This window comes from Scleropages formosus, chromosome 4, assembly GCF_900964775.1.
Source record: "Scleropages formosus chromosome 4, fSclFor1.1, whole genome shotgun sequence".
In the NCBI taxonomy this organism is placed as follows: Eukaryota; Metazoa; Chordata; class Actinopteri; order Osteoglossiformes; family Osteoglossidae; genus Scleropages; species Scleropages formosus.
In genome coordinates, this window is record NC_041809.1 from 3,432,740 (window position 1) to 3,439,634 (window position 6,895).

Sequence of the window (6,895 nt, forward strand, 5' to 3'; positions counted from 1 at the left end):
CACGCGTCCTGAAGTGATATGATCTTATTATCGAATTTTTATCGTCAACCGAGCAGTTCTCCGATTGTCCAAAGGGTGTTGTTGTAGTAAATATTAACTTAAGGTTTAAAGTTCAGCTCTGATATGTTGAAGTTGGAAACAGAGATTTATATGTAGACCTTAACTTTTTACCTGCATACAATGATACATTACCACATAAATATCAATTTCTCCAGTATGTATTTCCCAAAAAAGAACTGTACAAGCTGAACTTTTCCATGAGGAGGAGACGAAGCGAAGCTGACTGGCCGAAGGGAAGGGTTATGAAAGAAGGCCATAATTCTGTCAGAGTTGGGAAAAGTGTTCAGCTGATTTTCTAATTACGCCTGTTAAGAACTTGAGTGCAGCGCTGGATTCGGATCATTCCGAAACTTCCAAAAAAATTCTTACGCAGTTATTGCTTGACGGTGCACTGGGCAGAAAACAGCAATTTTTACTAGCGATATAGAAGCGACTTCATGCAAGTGAAGAAATAAAAAACATGAAGACTATTTAAAGGCCCTGGAAACGTATTTGAACAAAAGAAGACTGTATAAGTCAACTTTTTTGCATATCGGTAATTAATTCTACATTTTTATTTACCTGGTACTTTTCTTCAAAGGAACCTTCAAGTATTTGCCCATGGAGCTGGGTAATTTTTATTGGAGTAATTTTAGGTGAAGGTCCTTGCTCAAGGGTACTACAGCGGTGGCTTAGATTCAAACCTGGACCCTTCAGATTCGAAGGCAGCAGCTCTACCCACTACACAATCAGACGCCCCTTTTTATAACAGGAACGTGGCCTCCAGCAAAAGCAGCAGATTGTTTATGGGCATGAACGGGGCCTCGTGTCACAGTTCGTCCGATTTGCTCCAGTCGTACAGCGGTGACCGCCGTATAAACATCTGTTAATTAAATAGTGAATTTCACGTTTTGCTTGAGGTTTGAGATGGTTGTGACAGAGAAGCGGACGTTTTGCTGTCAGCAGTGTGTGCGGAGTGACTTCCGGTGAGATCCGAACACCAAATACAGTAGCTGGACCCAGTGGGTGGGCCACCACTTCCTATGCGGCTGCTGAATTAACAAAACACTGCGATAAGATCACATCTTTCAAAATCTCTTTCCAATCTCTGCCTTTTGTGATTGTGCTGGGTGGTTTTTCCTGCAATGTAATGGGAATAAGGAGAGGAAACAATTGGTATTTATCCTCCGTACAGCGCACGAACATGTGGACTGGACATACATCCAGCAAACACTGGTTGTACTTATTCTGAAAGTCTTTTTCCTTCAGAGAAGCACCCAAAATTCTCAAATTCTGGTAACATCCATTATTGCCATCACTACTGGTTTCCACCTGCATCTCACATCTGCTGCCCGCCACCCTCCTTGCATATTTATAGCCTTTGTGAACTTTGCTTTCACGTTTCACATTAACGGTTATATTCAGCAAATAGCTTGCTGCCGTTTCCTTTCTTCCCCTCAGAGTCTTTCAGCTGCCTGCGAGATAAGTTCCTTCTGCTCTTCCTCCCTTTTTTCCTCAGATCAGTGCCATAGACACAGTGACAGGCTTTTATGTTAATCTTTTCCAGTTGACACCGAGGCAGTCGCATGCATGCAGTTGAGGTAGTTGAACCCAGACAGCAGTACATTTCAAGGAAAGGGTAAAAGACTCAGGTTAGTAAAGGGCCTCCCCAGTGTCGTGCACCCTACTATGGGAATCTGTGTGCGAATCCCCATCCTGTGACAACAAGCCATCTGTGGCAAGGAGGCTCAGAGAAGTCCAGCTGGATCTTGTTCCCTCGGGTGCTTGAAATGGCTGGGTTCCTCGTACCAACCCCAACACCTATGGACAGCTTGTCGCCTACAGGGCTGTGGGTGGAATCAGGTGAATAGCTCTGTCCTCCAAAGGTGTTATGTTGCCTGATGAAGCCTGAAGCTATTGTGAAATGAAGTAAGTGGCTCACAGTCTCTCTCTCTGTGTGTGTGTGTGTGTGTGTGTGTGTGTGTGTGTGTGTGTGTGTGTGTGTGTGTGTGTGTGTGTGTGTGAGAGAGTTCAGTCCTCCTGAGTTGGCCTCAGTTTTGTGTTTCAGGAAAACATAACAAAGGTCACTGCATATCACTGGGAGAAACGGGTGAAAAGCATTTAAGCCACTTTATGCAACACCAGTACACATCAGTACTCACAATCTCTATAAATGTTGAGATGATATAGAAAAAAGCTGAACTGATTTTTCCTGTATATTGCAGATGACAAATCAATCATTAACACTTTTGAACAAGTACACAAATCTAGAAACACTTAGCTCTGTCATACTAAGTAAAGACAACCTTAACTATTCTCATTTCCCAGAGTATCCGTGGTTAATTTGTCATCTACGATTATTACTCTGTAGGTGTATCATATTGCACTGGTTTTGATGACCCATACTTTTAAAGAAGATATAACATTTATCTGAAATATATGTACAGCAGGACTAAATGCATGCAAAGAAAAGTCTGTTTTGATACAAGAAAATATGCTTAGAATTTCTAGAAGTGAACTTCAGAGAAATTGCATCATGTTATACTGAATCGCCCTCTGCGATGCATTTATAAATTATAAGGTAGAGTAAACTCAGCCTTTTATTTAATTTGGCTCAGTCTAGATACAGGCCATTAAGACAGAGACTAAATGGTTGTGTTAATGAACCTAATAATGAAGTTCACAAGTGCCATCTATTTTTGAACCAGATACAAAGTTTTCATGTTGCCTTTAGCGATTAAGTTTTCAGGCACTTCATACATACACAATCACCCGTATGTACAAAGAGAAACGATGAGATACAAGATTTACGAGACGTGTGAAAAGACAGCTGTGAAGCAGATAATGTGGACAGTGTGAAATTCGAGTTTGAAATAAAAGATAAAAGCAATGCAGAGAGCCCATCGGCGAAGTTCAGGCTATGCTTTTAAGCGGCAGAAAATCAAACTGGACATCGTATCTTCAGTCGGACTACAGCCTAGAGGTCCTTTACTGCTGTGCTTCAAAACATATTTCAGGATCCCTTAGTGCCTTTGGCAATGTGTTGCCTGTTGAGATAATTTTTGAAAAATACATAACCTTTCACTGAACTATCAAGATTTGTCCCAAACTCGCTTGTGGCCCTAGCTGGAGCAAACAGCGTAACTCATGTCTACAAGCATTTCTAACAGTCTCTTTGTTGCTAAAACTCCTGTCTGGAGCTCAACGGGAGGGAAATAGGTTTGTTTGGGGGTAAAAGGTTTGAGAGAAGTGCATGTGGCATTTTCCACCAAGTGGGACACTATATTTATGAAACAGAACAGCACGGATAACAGTTGTTGCCTAAGTTGCTCTTCTGGTGCACGAATGCTTGTGGAACATCAACTGATTCAGATGTAGAAGGTTAAATGGATACTCTGGAAAGTTTGGTCTTGTGGCTGCTCTTAAAGTTCTTAGAGCAGCGCTTCTTCACCCCTAGGGCGTGCCTCCCCACAGGAGCCGTGAGGTGCCTCCCAGATTGTCCTGACTGATTCGGTGATTCATTTCGAGAAGGACAGGAGGCGTAAACATTAAGCTCACTTTCAGGCGAGGTGTGATGGTAAAAAGGTGAACAATCTATGTCTTAGAGAGCTACCTTAAAATACACTCGCTCTCTTTTCAGTGGACACACAAGAAGGTTTCCAAAACAGGCCTAAAAAAAACCCAGTTATCCATTAGCATTACCAATCCTTTGACCGCAAAAGGAAGTCTTTCTGCAGTCTACTGGGATTGTGTGAGCAGGACCCAGAAAGGACTGCTCACAGGCCTGGAAAAGCTGCAGGGCTGAAGGACCATGAAAGCTTCTTAATTCCCAGCACCTTTTGCTTTGGCCCAGTGCTCTTTGTTCTCCCATAAGGAGTGGAAACAAATGAGGTCAAGGGAGCTGCCATGAGCACCTGGGCCTCTGCTCCAGCTGCCCATGTGTGATGACACTGAAAAGACCTGTTGTCAAGAATGGGACCAGTAGCTCCCCCAGTACTGATGCAGCCTGACTGTTCACTTTTAGTCATTTACTTGCAATGTTCATAGTGGCTCTAACAGCACTGGTTGACAAGTCATCTTCCCTTTGAGGGACATTATGTAATATTTGATCTGAATGCACGCACGATGGGCTGTGTGAACAGCGGTGCAGTAAATAAGCCCTCTTTGTGCTGTGCGCCGCACAAACTCTTTGATGCGAAGAACAAGAGAGGAATTCAAGTCCGACTCGCTGCGCTTTGGAGGATCTACTTATCGACGGCCTGTTGATCTGAAGGGGCTGAGAGATTGCGCCTCGAAACCAGCTCAGGTCAGCTTGTGTTCAGGGCTATTCATGACAACGTCACCTAATGCGAGGAGATTAGGATAGAATTTTGGAATACCAATAGTGGTACCAATTTGTGGAAGGGTTTCGAAACGGGCTGCGTTCACCAAACGGTTTACAGAGAGAACACTTTACATAATGGCCTTTGTCGGGTGGGGTGGAGGGTATTGCTGTTAAACCTGGCATCTATAGCCAAGTGTGAGACAAGGTCTGTGTCATTCCGCTCTGGTTGCTTCTGCCAGAGAAAGTATGTAGTGGAGCAGCTCTGGCGCATTCAGGTGGAACGGGTCTGTGGGCCCGTCTCTCAGTCCGGGGCAGGGGGTGGAGAGAGGGTGGGAGGCTAAGCAGCAGGGTGAAGTCACAGGCCCGTGAGTGAAGACCCAGCCACAGGACCACAACAACATCAAAATGCACTCTAGTAGTCTGACCTGCACCCATCACTGTGCCCATTTTCAAATATAGACCATCCCAAGATGTCTCTCTTTCACCTCTATCCCATTACTAACATGTGAAGACAGTCTGTGTGTTCTGTGACTGTGTGTAACTGACTAAGGGGAACACACATTTAAAACTTCTTTTCTAAACACTCGAGTACCATGGAAATCTTCCCACCGTTGTTTGACTGAGGTCTAGTCCGAGTAACAGACTCAACTCCACCTGCCTTTTGGCTGGATTTAATGCAGAGATGTTTTGACGTTTAAGAAAAAACTCCAGTGTTTGGCTCTCGACATCTTGACATGCGTGAATATATTCCGGTCAAGCTGAAATGAAGATTGCAGAGGTGTCCTGCATCCCATAATTCCCAACGGCTTATGGTATTTTTCATGCCAGACTGACTTACAGGGACAGATTTCAGCTGCAGGGACATCTTTAGGAGTTTAAAAAATTCAAAGACATGAACAGTTTATATGTTAAAATGGGTAAGAACCAATGTGTATGGATTAGATTTGTTATACATTGTATTTATTCCTTTTACACCCCTCCTCTTCCTTCGCAGCATATTTCAGGAAAGCGTATCAATAATTCTTGCCGTTATTTGTAATGATATTACATAACCTTGTGTGGCTTTAGGTGCAGGTGGTGTAGTGGATGGAGCTGCTGCCTTGTACTCAAAGGACAGAGGTTTGAATCCACCTTCTGCTGTAGTTCCCTTGCACAAGCTTCTTACCCGGCATTGCTCTGTTAAAATTACGCTGCTAATTGCTTAACATTGTAAGCTGGCAAAAAAGGAGAAAAGTCTCAGCCAAATGAATAAATAGAGCATATCTGTGCACAGCTCAGAAACCAATTTAAGTATTGCACCCCAGCACATCTGTCTCCCCTAGATGGCCTTGAGCCCAAACTTGCAATATTTCAGTCTATTTTTCACACGGTCGATTGTAAGGGCCACACAACTATAGATGAGCTAGGTTCGGAGTGCCTCCATCATGGACTCGCATCCCAGGTATTGATCTGACCTGCAGTGTCGAGAGCTCTAGAGAGTGAAATATGAAGATGATTTGAGGATCAAGGAGCAATCAATATTTCTATGTTAACGTGACCAGTGCCACCTGAGTGTCATGGAGGAGACATACCTTCTTAGAACACGGAGCACTAAATCATCGGCGCTTTGTGGCAAAACCCAGCGTGCTATTGTCCGGAAGGTCTATTGACCATCAGTCTGATTCAGTCGGTGCTCCTGCCTTAATGGGGGACGCCTTGAAAACAACTGATGCAGTTAAATTCTGTTGTATTTAATCAAAACTTGCATTTAGTAGAAACACCTACACTCTAGATCTCATAGGAATGGAAACACAATAGCTGACATCAGCTTTACTAAATTCTATGGACGTTTGAGAGACTTGTGTGACTGAGCATAGCAAGTACAGATTTATATACCTGTTGCAATTGTGTCCACACGATGCTTAAATTGGGCCAACTGTTTCAAGGTTCCTGCCTCAAGACAAAAATCGTTGCAGAGGCATTTGAGTCCCTGTTGTCCCGCAATAGCTGTCTGTCTGGAGAAGGTTGAGGGAGCACAAATTAGAACACGTTCCCTTGGGTGAGTGAGATGGCTGGGGTCCTCCACAACCCATTGCTCAAACTAACACTTACGATCTGCTGAGTGCCTACTGGGCAGCGGGGTGGAACTGCGAATAGCGGTCTCCTGCAAGTGTGCTGTCGCCACACGAATCCTGTAGAATGAAAAGAAATGGGTGGCTCGCAGCACGTACGTGGGAGGAGGCGTGTGCTTGGTTCACCCTTTCCAAGTTGGAGCGGGTTTCACACTTTGATGGGAGAACAGAATTTGACCCACATCCTTTCCTTGCCAAAATACTACTTCATCTGCTTCCTGTAAGGTCATAAAGAGTAGGAATCACCTTCGAAAGTTGACTCAACCCACCTCACCACAAGCTTCGTGGCCTCTGCCCTCCGAGTACTAGAATGGTACTTATACACAGACCACAGTAATGACGGCCTTTTCCAGGTCTGTTCCAGCTCTGGCTTATGTAGTCTTTGGGCCTCCAGCGTAACTCAATATCAGAGACAACCTAA